This window comes from Hermetia illucens, chromosome 4 (assembly GCF_905115235.1).
Source record: "Hermetia illucens chromosome 4, iHerIll2.2.curated.20191125, whole genome shotgun sequence".
In the NCBI taxonomy this organism is placed as follows: Eukaryota; Metazoa; Arthropoda; class Insecta; order Diptera; family Stratiomyidae; genus Hermetia; species Hermetia illucens.
The window spans coordinates 129,260,618-129,279,416 of record NC_051852.1 but is presented as its reverse complement, the minus strand read 5'-3'; the positions used below and the strand labels follow the sequence as shown (position 1 = coordinate 129,279,416).

General features: G+C 43.7%; 1 protein-coding gene across 5 annotated transcripts in view; it reads left to right on the top strand.

Annotated features, from left to right (window-relative positions):
- Positions 1-18,799, top strand: part of LOC119656288 (SH3 and multiple ankyrin repeat domains protein 3) — a 561,166-nt gene that overhangs the window by 109,453 nt on the left and 432,914 nt on the right. For all 5 annotated transcript variants that reach the window (XM_038062721.1, XM_038062722.1, XM_038062720.1 and 2 more), the window contains exon 3: positions 1,292-1,325. The gene's annotated coding sequence lies outside the window, so the exon portion shown is untranslated. The remainder of the gene's footprint in view (positions 1-1,291; positions 1,326-18,799) is intronic.

The window sequence follows — 18,799 nt, the reverse complement described above, 5'->3', positions numbered from 1 at the left end:
GTTGAAGTAATCGAAATTGAGTTGAGATTCTTTGGCTAGCTGAATTCTCAAGAGATTTCTTCACTGTGATGAGAGCATTGCGGAGTCTCCGTTAGAGGGTCTTTTGGTGTTCGATATTGTTGAGAACACGATTGGAGAGTGAAATAAACTTATGATAATTGAGGAGGCAGGCTAGGATCCATTCGTTGCATATTTGCTGAATTACTTCAGTGTACTGGTCGACTGTCTAATCGATGGTGAAGCTGGATGCATTATTTTTAGCTGGGAACAGGCGAAGCTTTTGTTTAAGGATCCGGCTAATGAGTTTGCTATTTGTCTTCTAAAAATCCGGATCTGAGAGTGGAGTGGTACGGACGATCCTGTGAGGACGTTTGATGTCGAAGATCACGGCATCATTGATTACAAGCGGTCCCGAAATGACGAGCATTTATTGAAAAATGTTGGAGCCTTTTGTGTTCTTGGTTGGAATTCGCAGATGGGGAGATCTGTTGAAAATCGTATGTATCGAGGGACTGGTTGGCGGGGGGGTTGATGTTAGCGGGGATACATAAAAGTACAAAGGAACGTCCCTAAGTAGATCGAATTTGGAAAGGGAAGCCATCCGACTGCGCCTGCATCTTAGGGTAGGATTTCCGGCCTATATCAAGTGGTCGTTGCTAGCGCTCCGTTGGATGCGAAGTCCATCAATGCATTTGACGTTTTTGAGTAAGCCTCATTTGATTGGGAAAAAATGGGAATCCATTCAAAACTCGATGACTTCTCCGCATCTTAGATCATCAACTACAGCAATGCGACCCTCCCATAAGCGGGTTAACTTCAGCATCAGGGCCGAAAGGAAACTTCCGAAAAATTCCACTCCTAGAGAACTACCCCGATTAACATACTATCACATCCGGAGCTCAAATTTAGCTCCATGCAGCTTGGCATATTGTGTATCCTTCTGGCAGGTAGGATAGGCATTACTCAAAAGTATCATTGAAACCTGTATTTGCAGGCACAGTTTCTATACAAATCAAACGTAAGAAAGACAAAAGGTGTAAAGAAATATTTTGTTCTCAATATTTAGGTTCTTCCTAGACGACGTCATCGCCCTTTTCTTTTATTTTTGACCATTTTTGCGAATTATATTAATTCTGAACGGCATTTCTTCCACTTCTTTCGGTTGGGTTATTTTTACTTTCTCTGTTTCTTACTCATTCTTAAATGACTATCCTATTTATAAATCTTTAATTATTCTGCTGCATTACCATTTGCAATGATTTTTATTTATTTATTTATTTTTTTTTTTCAGGAAAGCTGTTGGTCTCAAAATTTTCAACACTATGGTAAGTAGTGTCCCAAATCTACCTACATTTTAACAGCTCCTCCGAAACCTTCATGGTCTTACACCCCTATTAAAAATTGGAAGTTGGAATAGTTCTAGGTTTACTGGCTTGCCGAAGTTATCAAACAAATGAAAGTCCTGTTTTGTCACCAGAGTTTCTTTTCTCTTGAAGCAACTACTCTACGGGAGCACTAATTCTGATACCTAAAGGTCTTATGTTGCATCTTTTGCAGCAGCCATTGCAGAGTTGACAAATACCAACCGTGGCAAAAGAGCTAGCTGATAAATCAAAAAAAGATCGAATTTCGACCATATAGGTCCACCATAACCTAAAGTCACTTGAAGCAAAACATTCGTCGATTCGAGCTTGCTTGTATCTTTGCTACCTAGTTTGCAAACAAGGACTAGCACTTTAATATATCTGTCTCGCCTCCAAATTGAATATCACGCGGAACCTCAGATCAACGTTAAAACCGAAAAAATGACCGATCGCTCACGGAGCCGAACAGGATAGATATATCTCCATCGGAGATGTTTTTTTTTTTTTGTTTTTTGGGAGTAGGGTAGGTGAATGCGTTTACGCACAGAGTGTTGGACTCCCGCAACAATACGCTGGCGGACTACCAGCTAAACACCTCCCTGTTATCAGAGAGCTAGCCTGGAACCGTTTGACACATTACTTCGGGCTAGCCCTCCCGCTCTCCCGGCTTTGGGAGCCTTCAAATCTGGGAATTCCTTTCACCAACGGGAGGGGAGGGGAGGAAGGGAGTTGTTGTTAGTTCAGGGAACCCCTTACCGTCCGATCCCTCCACCGGTCGAGTTCAATCTTCTTCGTAGTAAGAAGAGCCCGAACATAATGCGCAATACGATTCCAGCTGCCAGCGCTCTTCAGCATCTCTCTGACAATGTTGTCTGGAGAGAGCTCCCCTGCGTCTGCATAAAGCTGCTGGCGGAGGCCGTCCCACCTTTCGCAAGAGAAAAAGGTGTGTTCAGCGTCATACGCCACTCTATTGCAGAACACACAATCAGGAGATCGCGCCTTCGCAATCCTGTGCAGGTAAGACTGAAAACCTCCATGCCCGCTTAGAAGTTGGGTAAGAAAGTAATCAATCTCACCGTGCTTTCTGTTTAACCACGGGTCTAATTTGTCGATAAGCCGCGCAGTCCACTTGCCCCTTGGCTCATTTTTGCTTTGTTTTGCGCTCCTTGGCAAGGAGGGCAACGGGGATCACTCCCGCAATCACTATCACAGCCGGTTCGGAGACGGTGCGATAAGCAGACGCCACTCGCAAAGCTCCCCGCCTCTGCACTTGAGCGAGGCGTGTACGATGCACCTCCTTGTCAAGGGCATCAGCTCATACTTCCGCACCATAGAGAAGAACCGACTGCGTTGCTCCCATGAGGAGACGTCTCCTAGTTGATATAGGACTCCCGACATTCGCCATTAGCCGACTGCAGCCCTGTCCCCTACTGCTTTGATTTGCTCGAAGAAGCTCATCTTCGAGTCGAGCATTAAACCAAGGTATTTAATCCCTGGTTTTGGCTCTATAGACAACTCGCCGAACGATATGGGACGCAGGGTTGGGATTCTCTTTCTGGTCAGGATGACTACTTCGGTTTTTTTCCAGCGCAAGGTTGAAACCGTGAGCAGTCATCTATCCGCTTACCTGCATTAATATGCCAAGTCTGCTTTGCGCCTGTTCAACAGTGCGTCCGGCAACAAGTGCCGCTCAGATGTTGGTGATGTGCTGTATGTGAGTTTCAAGTTCCATCTTGGGATATCCAGGCCATCTTCTATGGATGTGCCTCTTTTGGAAAAGCTCCTAACGAAGTTTGAGAAAGAAAAAAAAGAATTTGTCCCTTTGGGAGGACTGAATTTGCGAAATTTTGTGAACAGATCAATTTCTCGCATAAGGCGTTGTTTTCATGATTATAACATCTAGTATAAGTTAATTATTGGTTATTTATTCTTCCAGTTCACCTGGTATGGCGGCCACGTCCTTCATTTGATAAAGCCGAGCAACGGGAGGATTCGCATTATCCATTGATCCGTCCTATATGTTTTGTTATTTTCCAAATGGCCGTTTGCTTTGGACTATATCTTTAATTAGGCACCTTGGAATTTAATGTTGTGTCACTTCATGGATACTTATATGCTTTGCTTTTATCTTTACCTTGCGGTTGTGGTCTTTTCATTTTTTATGACCTCCTGAATAGAAAAAGAAACAATAAATGCTATATGCTCCAGAAAGGATGGAATCTATATCAGAGATCTGGAAGAACAAAGCCTGCAAACCCCATAGTCTGCAGTGAACTGGTAAAATCAAAGAAAGAAGCTACGCATCGCATCTCTCTGACTGCTGGACTTTTGTCAAGTAAACTCACATATCCAATGAGAAACCTCAGGAAAGATTCTTCTGCAGTCATGGAAATAACTCAAAATACCACCGACACAATTGACAACACCAGACAGGAAAAGCTACCTCAAAAGGCTGTGCAACCTTCACCTCTCGTCATCCAGAATGCCGGGTGTAGCTGTGTCTTTTTGGCTGAGGTAAAGATGCCGGTTTCGGAATCCAACACGTCATTTGGTTGCAATTTCTACATAGATGAACCGCTGTTTAGTAGGGGTAGCATACCCTACACTATGGAAAACACATGACAAATGCAAACCATAAAATTTGTCAAACCAAATACCGAGACATAACATTAGCAACGATAATGGTATCATACGAAGTAATTTTATTACACATTCTTTTCACATATATAATTTCTCGGCAGAATCAAAACGAACTAAATATCATTAAATATGCGATCAAATCAGCGGTGAAACGAGGACTCCAGAGAATTGCCATCTTAATTGATCTCCTAGAAGTATGCAAGGAGGCATGGAGGGCCTAAGTCACTCGTTCATAATAATCGTGCCTGGGACCAGGCACTAGTAAGATTCGTGCTTCACTTAGATATCTTAAATCATCCAAAATCATAATCATTTGTTTTGTCATTAACCTCTGGAAAATCTGAAAGATAAAAAAACCCAAGTTGCTGATATAGATCCTTTCCTTAGCCTTATAATGTTCATCGTCGAAAACGTCAAGACCTATTACGAAGCTGTCCTATCGTTTTATAATCTCAGTACTGTGATTAGCGAATGAGCTCTGTTGTCATTTCATGAATAAAATCCTGCGGTTTACCAATCCAAAGGACATATCTTCAAAGTTGTCAATAAGATATTTAGCTTTAATTAGACAGTTGGCGATATTTGACCATTCATTATATTTCTCTCTGTTGAGCGTGAAGACTTCCGTTCTAATCAAATAGCAGTTTGCTCTGTTTGTGAACAATTTTCCGGTGAAGCACGATTGAGAAGGAGGAAGCTCCCTACGCATATATTTGGGTATACGAAATAATTTGGCCTTTGTAATTGTTGAAGAATGGTATTTTGCGGGTATTTTCGCGCTAAACGGGGTTATATCCCTTCGATGATACAAAGGACTAACGATCAAAGTATGTATTATCGATCATTGTTTTGTCATATGTTTTGAACTTTTACGAGATAGTTCTTCAGATGAGATCTACCAGTACTAGGTTGCTTTTCCGCTTAATATGGGGCTACGAAAGCATTGCCAGGTAGGTCTGGTCTCAGCTTAAACATGGTGTTTAAATCAAGAATAGATTAATTGTTTTCTGTCAGTATTATTATGAATTCAATGTTGTCATTTTTGGCAGAGAGTGGTTTTATCTCTCTCAAAACTGCAGATGATTTGCAGGATCTTTACTATTGACTCCTACGTTTTTATCTGCTATTTGCACTGCGCATGAGGGAGGGAAGACTTCGAAGACTACATCCTTGTTTGACATTTTGGAGTGCTATTATCTGGTTGTACCTAAGGCCCTTGGTCTCTCTTTCTTCACCTTTCCACTTACTACACAGTCATGACTTCTGGCTGAAATAATTTGACACGGAATCTCAAAAAGCCTACATTCTTCATCGATTTTAATGGATTCCCAAAAAGGTACAATTACTTTACCGCGCTAATTTGCGAATGAAATTTTATCCATTAAAATAGGAAGTGACGTTTTGAAAAGACTGTCGTCATAATGAACTACTTGGAAGTCACTTTCAATGACACGAGCGTGGGTTACAAAGGTTAACTTTGTGGGTTTTGGAAGGGTATACTTCAGTGCATGCGCATAAGATTCTCGCCTCTGTGCCTACTTTTGGGCCATTTTTAATGGAGAACTACGAGCAAACCAGCGACCATGACGTATAATATATAATATAAATATATATCATATTTCATAAAGGGCACTGACATTTACTATCTCTTTAATCGTCTCAAGAAAAAAATCAGTAACAAAACACTCTTCTTGCTTCGTTCTTCTGCAGATTCTGAAGCAAGGACACGATGAGCCACAATCAGTTTTTAAACTGTATAATTCTGAAATTTTTAACTAAAATGAACTTCCCGCTTCTACTATCAGAACTCCTAAGCGGAACTGACTTCATTTACCAAATCCATTCAATGGCTCAATTTCGAATTTAGTAATCCCAGACTGCCCATGATCAGCAAAACTCGTCACCTGAAGAACTGGAATAAGAAGAAAAAAACCACCTTCTCGAGAAGATTACACTCAATACCACGATGATCTCTCTTTGAAGGCCGTTCTTTTCCGTCATGTTATGCTTACTGATCAATTTGCTTCTTGTAAACCGCCAAAATGTGATTGCCCTTAATATGGCCAGAGTCTCTGTTGTTGGTGCCGACTTCGCCGAATGAAGATTAAGCCATTTTGAAACTTCTTTAATAATGCTTGACATAGAAATTATACTTGAAGATGAGTTTTTTTTCCAACACTTTGGATTTGATCAATGGAGATGCTTCAAGCAGGCACGATAATATTATAATGCGGTTGAGCAGGGACAGTTTTACTTTGGATGTTTATTTATTACAGTTTACATGTTGAAAACAAGAAGCCGAATATGTGGGAGAAAAGTGGGACATGGTTTTCTATTTTTTTCGAATTTTACCTATTTTATGGTTTACAGAGGTCTTAATGCGTCAATAAATCCGCGGTTTGCTTGGGACTGGATGCTTGAAATGTTGCTGCTTGCTCCCAGCCTACTATTTGAAAGTCAATAAAAAATTCAAGCCTACGGAATAACATCAAGTGTATTATACTAGATACGTATGTATCTTCACACAGAGATTCTTCGAAAACTATCTCATGCTTTCACAATGAACCAAGTCCCTCGGCATTTGCGACTTCTGTTTTGTATGGTAAGAGGCCGCTAACTTGTTAAGATTTTATACAAAATTTCAGATACCATAAAGGTAAATATATCGAATATTCATACATGTGAATTGATTGCCAAATACTTTGTATTATATTATCTAAGAAACTCTGCAGACAGCGTTAGATTTGCTAAGTAACGTTCTAATTAGCTCCCACGTAATATTAACGTTATGTGTGGTTCTACCAATGTTAACAATGACACTGTCCTGACAGTTCCCCCTTTACGAGTCGTGGTTAGGTCTGAAACTGGTAAAGAAGCTCAATCAAGGAAAAGGGAGATCAGTTCACCTACACAAAAAGGGTGCAAAAAGGGAAATTATGAGTCCCTTCTAATTTCGCTTTTTGCATCCTTATTTCTTCAATGTGGAAATTCATTGCTTGACCAGAACTCTGAAGAAATTTTGCTTTAACGCTACTTTGTTCATTTTATCTGCGTTTGTTGCCGTTGATTCCAGTTGCACTTTGTAGCCCAGTAGCATCCCATGCAGGTAAATCAATGATATTATTACTGCTGGTGCCAGAGACCCTTAGAATGAATCATCAGATGGGAAACTGAATCGATCGATTCGGAGATTATCAATGTCGTGCTAGAAATGAGAACGCTTACCCATATAGCGAATGTTACCATTTGAATCTGAATTTAAGGGAGGATTTTCCAACGTACAACAAAGAGTGTAAACTGATTTTCCATCGAAAATATACATGTCGGCTTTTAAATCAAAGACGTGGATCATTAGGTACCTTTAGCCGCTTCGGGGAGCCCAATTAGCGCTATTGTGCTCCTAAGACTGGCAGAGTCCAGTTGATTAAAATTTTCAGAGCCAACCGGTAGAATTCACGAAGGAAAGCAGCTCTCCCACCCTGCAGCTGGAGGTCTGCCTGACGTCCGCAAGATGTAGTTCACCTTCCATCGTACCCTGGCTCTAGCTGGAGTTGGGCAATCGCAAAGAAAGTGCCTCCCGCTTCTCCGCAGCTTCGACAATGCGAATTGTAGGATATGTCAAGCCTGGCGGCATGGTCTCCTATAGGCCAGTGCCCCGTGCAAAAAATCTGGTCTGCCAAAAAAACTATCGTGATCGTGTTTGACTGAATCTTCGCGACTGTTGCGACCCTTGCGAGTCGCCAGCGAACACAGAAGATTGCCAAAAGGAAGCCCCGCCCCGCTCTTTGTTCCTACGAGCGGGAACCCGGAGGAAGGTGACCTTGAACGTGCCGCCCAGACTGTTTAGCGAGTTTCTGCACTGCCCCACCATCCTGGAAGACGTTGCCGCTAAGTACAAGGCCATAATGACCACTTGGCTGTTGGTCATATCTATGTTATGCTTGGAGCTCAGATCATGCCTCAGCCATCGGCAGGCTTCCAGTATCGTCAGTACATCCGCTTAGAATACACAGGCGAAACTTGGAAGACGGTACGGCTCGGATACACTGTGTTTATCCGAGAAAACACGCGCACCGACTCCACAAAGCATCTTTGTTCCGTCGGTGAAGAATATTATCTTGCCTTGTAACACGCCGCCGGTCTTCCACTTTACCCTGCTTGGAAAGTTCCACTTTACTGTCCAGCATCCGGACTCACGTAGTTTGACGGCAGTGCACACTACAACGGGTCTAGGGGAAGGAGGTGCAGTAGTACATTGAGAGCATCTGCCTGGCAGGACTGCAGAGCCCCGGTAGCACCTGCACACGGTGTCTTTTTGAATCTTATTAAGCTTCGTTCTATTGTACTTTTTGCTCAAAGCCTGCCACCATACAATAGAGCCGTACGTTAGGATTGGACGCACCACAGCGGTGTACATCCAGAGAGCCATCCGCGGCTCAGTTGTGAATGAATACCTGAGTCAAATCAAGGTAATAATCTCGGGCGAGGGTAATGCTGATCACATTGCCTCCTACAGTGTAGTGTAGTGTACCGTTACGGTCCTGAATGAAGTGCTCTAACACACTTCAAGACCGTGATCGAATATGGATTGTTGTGTCAATTTATTATTATTATTATGTTTTTTGACTCTAAATTTTGAGGGTTAGATTTCATTTACAAGACTTTCTAACACGGTTAAAATTTTCTCCAAGGTTGGCAATTTCGCAACCTGCTTTAACTTGATAGCGCCTCGCTGCAGACCTTCATTCAAAACAATCTTCATCCATTCAACCTCACTCGCTTCTCTCGCTTGTTCTGTTTCTCTAAAAGGGACGACTTTTGGCAGTTGTTGCTATTTTGCTTTTTGGAAGTCTATTAACCGATTGATTTATTGAACTATTCTTGCAGCCTTTTTCTAAATTCTTCTTGCGCCAAATGCGTGATTTGAAAACGCATTACTTGCTTTTATTCTACTTTTATCGTGGACCCTCTCACCATACGCCAGCCTGGTATTCCTGTATGCTCTGGTGAATCTAATTTTTCGTCTTGGTTCACGAAGCACTATTCATTTATTACCAAGTGAGATGAAATATATCCCCCTTAATCATCTCGCAAAATGTGACCCGAGAATATAGTCATCAGAATCAAGTACTTCCCGCTTTCTTCTATTACTCCCTCGCTAATCTGCAGGAAACTGTGAATAGCGAGGCTTAAAAGCAGTAACGCCACACTAGCCAAGTTTTACATTACTGAAGTACTATGGTCGCCAGATATCGAATGAAGAGAGCGCGCTTGCAACGGGTTTCGAAAACCTCTCCTCCCCCAACATTGGTTTATTTTTTGGATATCCTTTCTAGCTTATGTAATGAAGAAATCTATAAGCGATACCACAGCTACTTGATAATGAATAAAATCCGCATCAATGCGCATTCATCTAATCTGTATGAGTGAAGATAATCCAACCTGGAAAGCAGCAATATCTTTGGTAGAAGAAGAAGGTGTGGTACAGCCTGCCTTAGATTAAGTAAGCCTGGACAGATGATCACAACTAGCATGAGAGAAGCTTTCGAAGAAAGCTGTCCACTCAAGATGCCAAAGAAGGGTAAAACACCATGGTGGAACTCGGATTTGGCAAAACAGAGGAGAACGACAAGGATGCTCCTCAATCGTGCTCTGAAGGGTGAATCAAGCGCTAGCTGGAATCGCTATAAAGAGGCATAGAAGGCTTTAAAGAAGAGCATAAGATCGGCCAAACGATCATCTTGGAGACGCTTTTGCGAAGAGACTAACTCTCTTGAGGCAACCTCAAAGCTGAAGCGGATTCTGGTTAAAGAACGTAGCCAGAAACTGGGTTATTTACGTTTACAGAATGAGAAGTACACAGAAAGCGATGGAGAAACGGCAAATCATTTGCTTGAAGTACACTTCCCAGGCAGCATCCAAAATCTAATCTCGGGGCCAACAGGTGCATGCAGCCCTCAACCGAGAGACTGGAATCTGGCATGCAAAGTAGTATCACTGGAGCGAGTGAAATGGGCATTTAACTCGTTCCATAGATACAAGTCTGCAGGTCCGGATGGCATCATCCCTGCGCTAGTAATAGAAGGAATGGATGCCATGGGTCTACATATTCGGAATATATATCGCGCATGCCTAGTACACGCTTATATTCCAATTAAATGGCGTGATGTGAAGGTGTTGTTCATTCCTAAACCAGGAAAACCCACCTACACAGACGCAAAAAGCTTTCGACCGATCAGCCTAACGTCCTTTCTGCTAAAAGGACTAGAAAGACTAGTAGATCGGTTCATAAGGGATACATACATTCCTAAGTGGCCACTTCCACCACGGAGACAGCACCATGAACTTACGGCAAAAATTGAAAAGGCGATGTCCGAAAAAGAATACGCCTTAGGCGCATTCCTGGACATCGAAGGTGCCTTCAATTATGCCTCATTCGCGGCAATTTGTGATGCGTCAAGACAGCATGAAATCGAACCGCTGCTAATCAGTTGGATTATTCACATGCTAGAGTGGAGGAAAATCCACATATCGGTCGGTCAGAAGTCTATTGAAGCAGGATGTCTCAGGGGCTGCCCACAGGGAGGGGTTCTCTCTCCACTGTTATGGCTCTTGGTGATGGATACCCTGCTGTGGCTCCTGGAGGACAAAAAAGTCTTCGCGCAAGCATTTGCGGACGACCTAGCCGTAATAATTACCGGCAAGTTTGCGGGCACAGTATGTGACCGCTTGAATGCAACTCTGCATGTAATCCACAGCTGGTGCCTCCGCAATGGACTCACGGTGAACGCTTATAAGACTGGACTAGTTGTGTTCACTAGGAACGTCAGGTGGGGTAGCTATACGCTACCCACCTTAGCAGGGGCGGAAATCCAGCTGGCACAAACAGTCAAGTACTTAGGAGTACATTTCGACTGCAAGTTAACGTGGAAGCATCATATCCAGGAATAATATCAGAAATCCTGAAGATTGCTCTGGTGCTGTAGGAATGCGATAGGTAAGACCTGGGGACTTTCACCTAAACGGATACACTGGATGTATACATCCATAATAAAACCCATTTTGATGTATGCATGCATCGTCTGGTGGCCAAGACTGAACTTTGCTAACAGCAGGAAGCTGCTAACGCAGATTCAGAGACTTGGTTGCCTAAGTATTACTGGAGCAATGAGTACTACGCCGACTGCGGCACTTGAAGCTATCCTAAATTTACCCCCAATTCACTTGGAGGTGAAACGGAAAGCGGCTAACGACGCATATAGGCTCTATACCATTGGGGCGTGGAAAGGCGGCCAATCCAACGGGCATGCGTCTATCTGGAAATTCCTTGAAAAACATCAGGTAGCCCTGATGCCGACCGATCATATGGTTTCCAGATTCGTCTTTGAAAAGACATACACTGTCGTAATCACCTAAAGAGAAGAATGGTCGACTAGTGGCCATGAGTCTTTTCAGATTACAGACCTAATAATCTTCACCGACGGGTCAGTCATGGAGGATGGATTAGGTGCAGGGGTGTTCTCGGAGAATCCGATTATAGAACTGGCCCGACCTCTCGGAAAAATGACGACCATATTCCAGGCGGAGATATATGCCATTTCATTGGCAGCAGAAGAATGTCTCCAACAGAAATGGAGGGGTCGCACCATTCGAATCTGTTCCGACAGTCGGGCGGCATTATCAGCGCTAAATGGCAATAACATATCAAGCAAGTTGGTGTGGAGTTGTCATCAGGTGCTGCTGAAACTTGGCCGACTGAACGAAACATTCCTGATGTGGGTGCCGGGGCACTCTAACATTGCCGGCAACGAGGAGGCTGACAGACTAGCTCGCCGAGGGTCTGGATCCACAATGGTGGGGCCAGAACCAGCTCTTGGAATCCGACCATCTACTGTCAAGTCTACTCTGAAAAGTGAAATTGCAAGGATCCACGCAACCGAGTGGAAAAATTTGGACTCTTGCCGGCAAGCGAAAATCCTTATGAAGGAGCCTAGGGCCACTAGAGCGGCATTTTTGTTGTCTCTTAAGAAGTGGGACATGAAAATCCTAGTAGGGCTTTTGATGGGACACTGCCCCTTAAACTACCATATGGAAAAAATTAGGGTAGTGGTTTCGGCTGTGTGCAGCCAATGTGAGGAGAAGGAGGAGACGGCCCTGCACTTTTTATGCAGCTGCCCGGCATCCTCAGATCTCAGACGAAGACACCTTGGCAAGGTTTTCTTCAATGAAGAATCTGCACACTCTCTGCCTCTGAAGAATGTTCACAGATTCGCTAAAGCCTGCGAACACCGTAGGCGGGAAGCCATTGAATAGGCAACTACGGGTATAGTACAATGGGTCTAATAATAGCCTGAGTGCTCGGGGCTACGGCTCCCCCCAGTTAACTAAACTAACTAACTAAGCCTGGACACTACACAAGCAACTGCTGAGGATATTCAATTGGCGGACTTCGGCGCAAGATCGGATTTCCTGGTTCCTTACTTAAACATGCCCAGCCAGAACATCGTTCCTTACGCCGTTCCCGTAGCCTTTTGCGTCCACGGGTGGACGTGTTGGTGTACAAATACATGCCATAAACACTCCCCTATCATAACGAAGGGATTCCGCAGAGGGTAACTCTGTAACTCCTATTTTCCAGTCATTTTTGCTCGTCGATTTCGCGTTTTATTCTTAATGCTTTGACTGTGATACAGTATTAAAGAGACACTTCGTAATTCTACAAGGTCATTTCAGCTATTTAAACAGGTGGAATTTCTCTTCCGTGTCCTCTCCCTCGATCCCTCCACCCTCTACGCCTCTTCTAACTACAAACTGCTCCGAACCTCTGGCCATTCCTCTACTTACGCCTGCCTTGGTCGAGTTTCTCATTGGTCATCTTGACGCCAATGTCGGACCTGGTCCCGATGGGCTTCCTAACCTTTTCCTTCTTAACTGCAGAAAACACAACACAAAGTCTAGAAGAATGCTACTTTCGCCATCTCTGGAAAGAGGTCCTCATCATCCCCATCCTCAAGAGCGGCGACCCTTCTCTTAAATTGTTTGCCTCTGTTTCGTCTTCGCTGGACTGTGCTCTCTTACAGTCCAAATTTGATAATTTAGTCCGTTGGTGTTCGGTCAGCAAATTAACACTGAATGTTAGCAAATGCCATTGGATATGCTACTCGCTTAAACCCTCTCCAATATTCCTTTTCCTATTCTCTTCGTGGACAATCCCGTTCACTACTGACCTCCTTCCAAGACCTAGGTGTAATATTCGTTGACAAACTCCGTTTCAATTCCCGCTTGGTTGACATAATCAATAGAGCTTCCAAAATGTCTGGTTTTATCCTACGTCCCTCCTCCGACTTTACCTCAATTCAGCCCTCCTTAATACTCTTCAATTCCCTTTCCAGAAACATCCTTGATTATTGCTGTGTAGTCTAGCCCCCCTTTCGCATCCGTGACTGTCGCGCTCTTGAAGTTGTACAACGCAAATTCACCAGGACGCTCTTTTATAGAAAAAACCTTAACCTTCCACGGGTTGACTATCCGTCATGACTCCGCACCCCCAATCTCCCCTCCCGGCACCAACGCCGTATCTTCTTGATATGTGTACTCTTTTCAAACTCTGCAATTGCCTGATGGACTGCTCTGCCAACTCGGATATTACTTTCCGAACCGCCTCTCATAACACATGTAGTGCAGACATTTTTAAAATACCCTTCGTGGAGGTCAAGATTTACTTCCACTCCCCGATCCCGAGGCTATACCGGTCCTGCAACGCCCTACAGCTTGGGTACTTTGACACTGTCTCCTTCTCTAGTTTTAAGCGTAATGTAAGCCATTTACTTGCCCCTCCCTCTGAGCACAATATGTTATAAGGAATTCGTGTTCTGTGTATTGTCTTCATTAAATAAATAAATAAATGACCATATACCTATAAAAAGTATTTGCGACTCTCATGTTCACTAAAGTATGCAGATTAAACTTCAAAATAAATGGGTCGTAGTTGAGCTACTAATGTCATGTTTTCCTTTTCTCTACGTCCACTTCCAAAGTGCACTCTCTATTTTTATTCGCAACCTATTGACACCATAGCACGGTGTTCCAAAAGTGATAATATCCTTGCAAATCGATCCAATGACAAACCGGTGAACCACCACGGACTTTATTCAACAAACAGGAACATCGAAGATGTCATGTACTTGTCAAAAGAACGCGAAACCTGAAGGATCAAAATATCCGGAAAGTTGAATTTCATTCAAAAAAGTTCATCTTATCCACAAACTTTCAATACGCAGTAGAACTCAAATATAAGAAAAGACCATGACATCAGTAAAAGTTTTGATAATATCCTCAATACAGTTATGGTATGGGGAGGTAGGTATCGAGGTTTTTGATTGTTAGGGAATTTTCCGTTTTTGGTGAAAATTTGTTCAGGAAAGTTTGCTTGAAAATGAAATTTGGGGAGGTTCGAATACGATGTAGCAGCTATAGTTACGTATATAATTTGGATGGAATGGTTATAATAGATTGCGGTATCTTTGCTAATGTTAAGCTTATGCAGAGGTGGAAAGTGTTTGGAGAAGTACTTTTGTGATCACGATGAAAAAACGGATAGCCGGTCTGACATTTTGCATAATTACAAAAGGTAAAAGGTTTAAATCGCGAAAAGATAAAGAAAATAAAGTGAGATAAATAAATTAGCTACTTTGTCATGGTTTTAGAGCCATTTTTTCTCCTTTGAATATAAAAAAATATACTTTCATTAACGAAACAGTGATAATTCCAAACATTCCTGTAAATCTTCTAATAAATAAGTCATTTAGGAAAGCTACTCTGTGTTCACAACAAACCACATCTAGGCGAATCCCCAACCCAGTAAAGCAGGAAAAACTGGCACAGCCAGGCAATCTCATTCCTACGTCAAAGAAGGAAACAGAACGGAAGAAATTACAGTCCCGCAGCGAATAACTTCCGAACAATTGAAGAGAAAATTTTTATTCGGGAGCAAACTTTCGCATTCACACAATTACAACAAAACAACAACATCGTTATCCCTGAATTTCTTGGGCTTTCGCCTGGAGCATTCCAACTGGAGTTTTCCGAGAAAAAGTAGAAGGAAAAACTAAAGTTACAGTTTCATAGTTTTCCTACTACTACAGATTCAATTCCGATGAAAATCCCGAAAAACTACGTGGATATTTATGCGCACACAAATAAAGAAAGTCATAGTCATATTTTTTTCGTGGCAAGTTATTTGGGTCAAGAGTTGTTTAAGGCTTTTCCCGATGCGAGGAGTATTACGACGGACAGGATTAAGTATTCCAAAAGGGGATTTAGACTGTACGTTTTTCTGTGTAGTGCTACGTGGGATGGAGCTCAAGGAAGAGGAGATAACATTTTTTTCGTTGTTAAACAGTTTCTGTTGCTTACGGTTAGAGCTCTGGCGATCATTTAAAAGGGGTAACTTTCCCAGAGAAATTTGAACAGTCATTTGGAAAAAAATATTCGAGAAAGTATTTATTGGAAGAGCGGAGAGAGCATAAAGAGGTGATGTACATGCTCAAAGTTGTGAACAATGGATTAAAGGATGACTTGTGAAGTTGCCAATACTACAAGGACTAGTGAAAAAGTTCCTTGGAATAGGGTGCCAAACAAATTCCTAAGGGTTGAGTGTGTGATGTCTTCTAGGAAATTGCGAACAAAAGGTCTTCTGTATAAATTTTGATGGGAATAACATCAAAGGAAACCACAATTTGATGAATAGGCAATGGGAATAAAGAGAGTATCCTTTTCATCTGGCGAGAATAGTGGAAGTCAAGAACTGAAGTGACCTAGTTTTTATAGCTGTTATCACTTAGTCAAATCCGTACGTTAAGTCACATTTCTGAAAGAAAACGTTGGCCGAAAATATGCAACGGAGGGTGTTTGAAGATTGCCAAATTTAACAAAAACCCTCTTTCATATTTTCATTGATCTAGCCAATTTCTTTACTTTATAGACTTCCTGATTTCTGGAAGAGAGTTTAGTGGAATAAGTTGGTGAATACTGTTCCTCCCTTGCAACTAGCTAATCGAAGTCAGCAGTTATCAGCAGGTCCCGAATGTCCCAAACATTTTAAAGATTAAATGGGATGTGGATGGCGAGCTGAAGCTGAAACAAGCTGCACTTGGGCCTTTTAATCTGTTTTTCATCTTCGAATAACTTTCATATTCCTGCCTTTCAGTGCTGACCGTGACGGAACATGATGTTGACTTCGGCCTACTAATAAATCAGATAACATATCCTGATTCGATTTCGATCGATAGTCCTTCCTTATTGCGTGATCTATTCACTTTCATTTATAGCATCTTAATATTTCATCCTCAATAGTGAGGATGAGTTAAGGTAGGTGAATGCATTTACGCACACAGTGTTGGACTTGCGGTTCGGTACGTCATCGGACTACCGACTAAACACCTCCCCATCGTCAGGGAGATAGCCTGGAACCGTTTGACACATTACTTCGGGCTAGTTCTCGAACTCTCCCGCCTTGCGAAGCCTTCAAATCAGGGAATTCCTTTCACCAACGGAAGAGGAAAGGAGGAAGGGAACTGTCAGTTCAAGAAACTCCTGCCATCCGGCTCCTCCACCGGTCGAGCTCTATCTTCTTAGCAACGAGAAGGACCCGAACATAATGGGCAACACGGCTCCACCTGTCAGTACTCCTCAGCATCTCTTCGACAATGTTGTCTGGACAGAGATCCGCTGTGTTTAAATAGAGCTGCTGACGAACCCCATCCCATTATCCACAAGAAAAAAAGTGTGATGGGCATCGTTCACAACTCCATTGCAAAACACACAATCTCGAGATCGCGCCTTTCCAATCCTGTACAGGTAAGACTGAAAACCTTCATGTCCATTTAAAAATTGAGTGAGGAAATAGTCAGTCTCACCATGCTTCCGATTCAGCCACGCCCCTAGGTTGCTGATGAGCCGCGCCGTCCACCTGCCCCTAGTTTCATTTTGCCAAGAGAGCTGCGACTCGTCTGCTGCCGTTCTTCACGAGCAACAACCTCCCTTGTGCTTGTATATGGCTTGACGCTCCTTAGCAAGAAGGGCAACGGGGATCACTCCCGCGGTACGCAGACGCCACCCGCAAAGCTCTCCGTCTCTATACTTGCGCGAGACGTTTACGATATACCTCCTTGCCAAGAGCATCATCCCATACCTCTGCGCCATAGAACAGGACAGACTGCGTTGAACTCATCAGTAGACGTTGCCTGCTAGAGGTAGGACACCCAATGTTTGTCATTAGCCTACTTAACGCCGAAACTCCAGCTGCAGCCTTGTTCGCTGATACTTCGACTTGCTCAAAAAAGTTCAGCTTTGAGTCAAGTCAGCCCTAGGTATTTTACCGCTACTTTTGACTCGATTATCGACTCGCCGAACGATTTGGGACGCAAGATCGGAATTCTCTTTTTAGTCAGAATGACTACTTCGGTTTTTTTCAGTGCAAGGTTGAAACCATGAGTAGTCATCCATCGGCTTACCCGTCGCATCAATATGCCGAGTCTGCTTTGCGCCTGTTCGACAGTGCGTCCAGCAACAAGCGCCACGGCATCATCTGCATAGCCGACCAGGCGGGACTCTTCTGGCATGCCGAGTTTAATTAGACTATCATAGATAGCGTTCCAGAGGTTCGGTCCTAGGATGGATCCCGAGTCTTCTGAGACTTCTGACGAGCTTTTCGAGCACTTTTCCACCAGTGCCAAGCATACACAGTGGGCGGTATGAATACGGCAACTCGAGGTCGCCTTTCTCTTTTTGGATCAGCGCAAGCTTCGTCACGTACCAACGAGCAGAGAAAGTACCCTCTTTTAGGCAAGCGTTGAATGCGCCAAGCAGTAGGTCTGGCCGGTGTTGGAATACCAGTTTGTATACCTCTGCTGGAATACCATCGGGTCCTGGCGCCTCTTTGTTTTTCATAGACAGGACTGCCTGTTTTAACTCTTTTATAGATAAAAGTGGACGCCGATGTCATCATCAGGGAATAGTGCCCTTACAATGCGGTCCATCTGCTCGGCCTTAAGTGAAGAGGGGTTCCTCATAGCCCCGATTTTTCGGGTTATCAGTTTGTAACCGAGTCCCCATTGGTCCTCATTCATCTCGTCGACCACATGCTGCCAGCAGCGAGCTTTGCTCCTGTTTATTGCGCTGCGGAGTCTCCTTTTGGCTGATTTGTACTCCGTCACTTTGGTGCATGCCTCCTCCCGGTCGCTTAACCTTGTCTTAAGCGGCGGAGCCTGCGACACTCATTCCGGTACTCTGCGATTTCCACTGTCCACTAATACATAGAAGGGTTGCCATGTCTCGATGCCTTCCTGGGCATGGAGGTTCCGCAGGCCGTCGTTATCAGGTTCACAACTGTACGTACGACAGTGTCAGCTGCAGCACCACCGCCCCCAGGAGTACCCTCCAGCGTGGCCCCACCTGTTCCAAGAGTTTTGACAAACCTCCCGGTGTTCACTTTCGCGACGTCCCATGCACAGAAAGAGCACCGGGGTGGCGCACACCGAGAGTTTGTGTCCATTACTTCGAACGCAGTGGATTGATGGTCTTCCAGAACTCACAACCCGTCCACCAGCGACACCAGTGATTCCGACGCGAAGGTTACGTCTGGAATGCTTCCTTCGCAGCCCAGCCGCCGGAACGTTGGGGCGGATCCGGTGTTTAGAACTACTAGTTCTGTTCTCGCCTCGCCATTTCCAGAATTCGTTTCCCTCTGGAGTCTGTGTGAGGCACGCCCCATTCAAGTGTCCTAGCATTGAAGT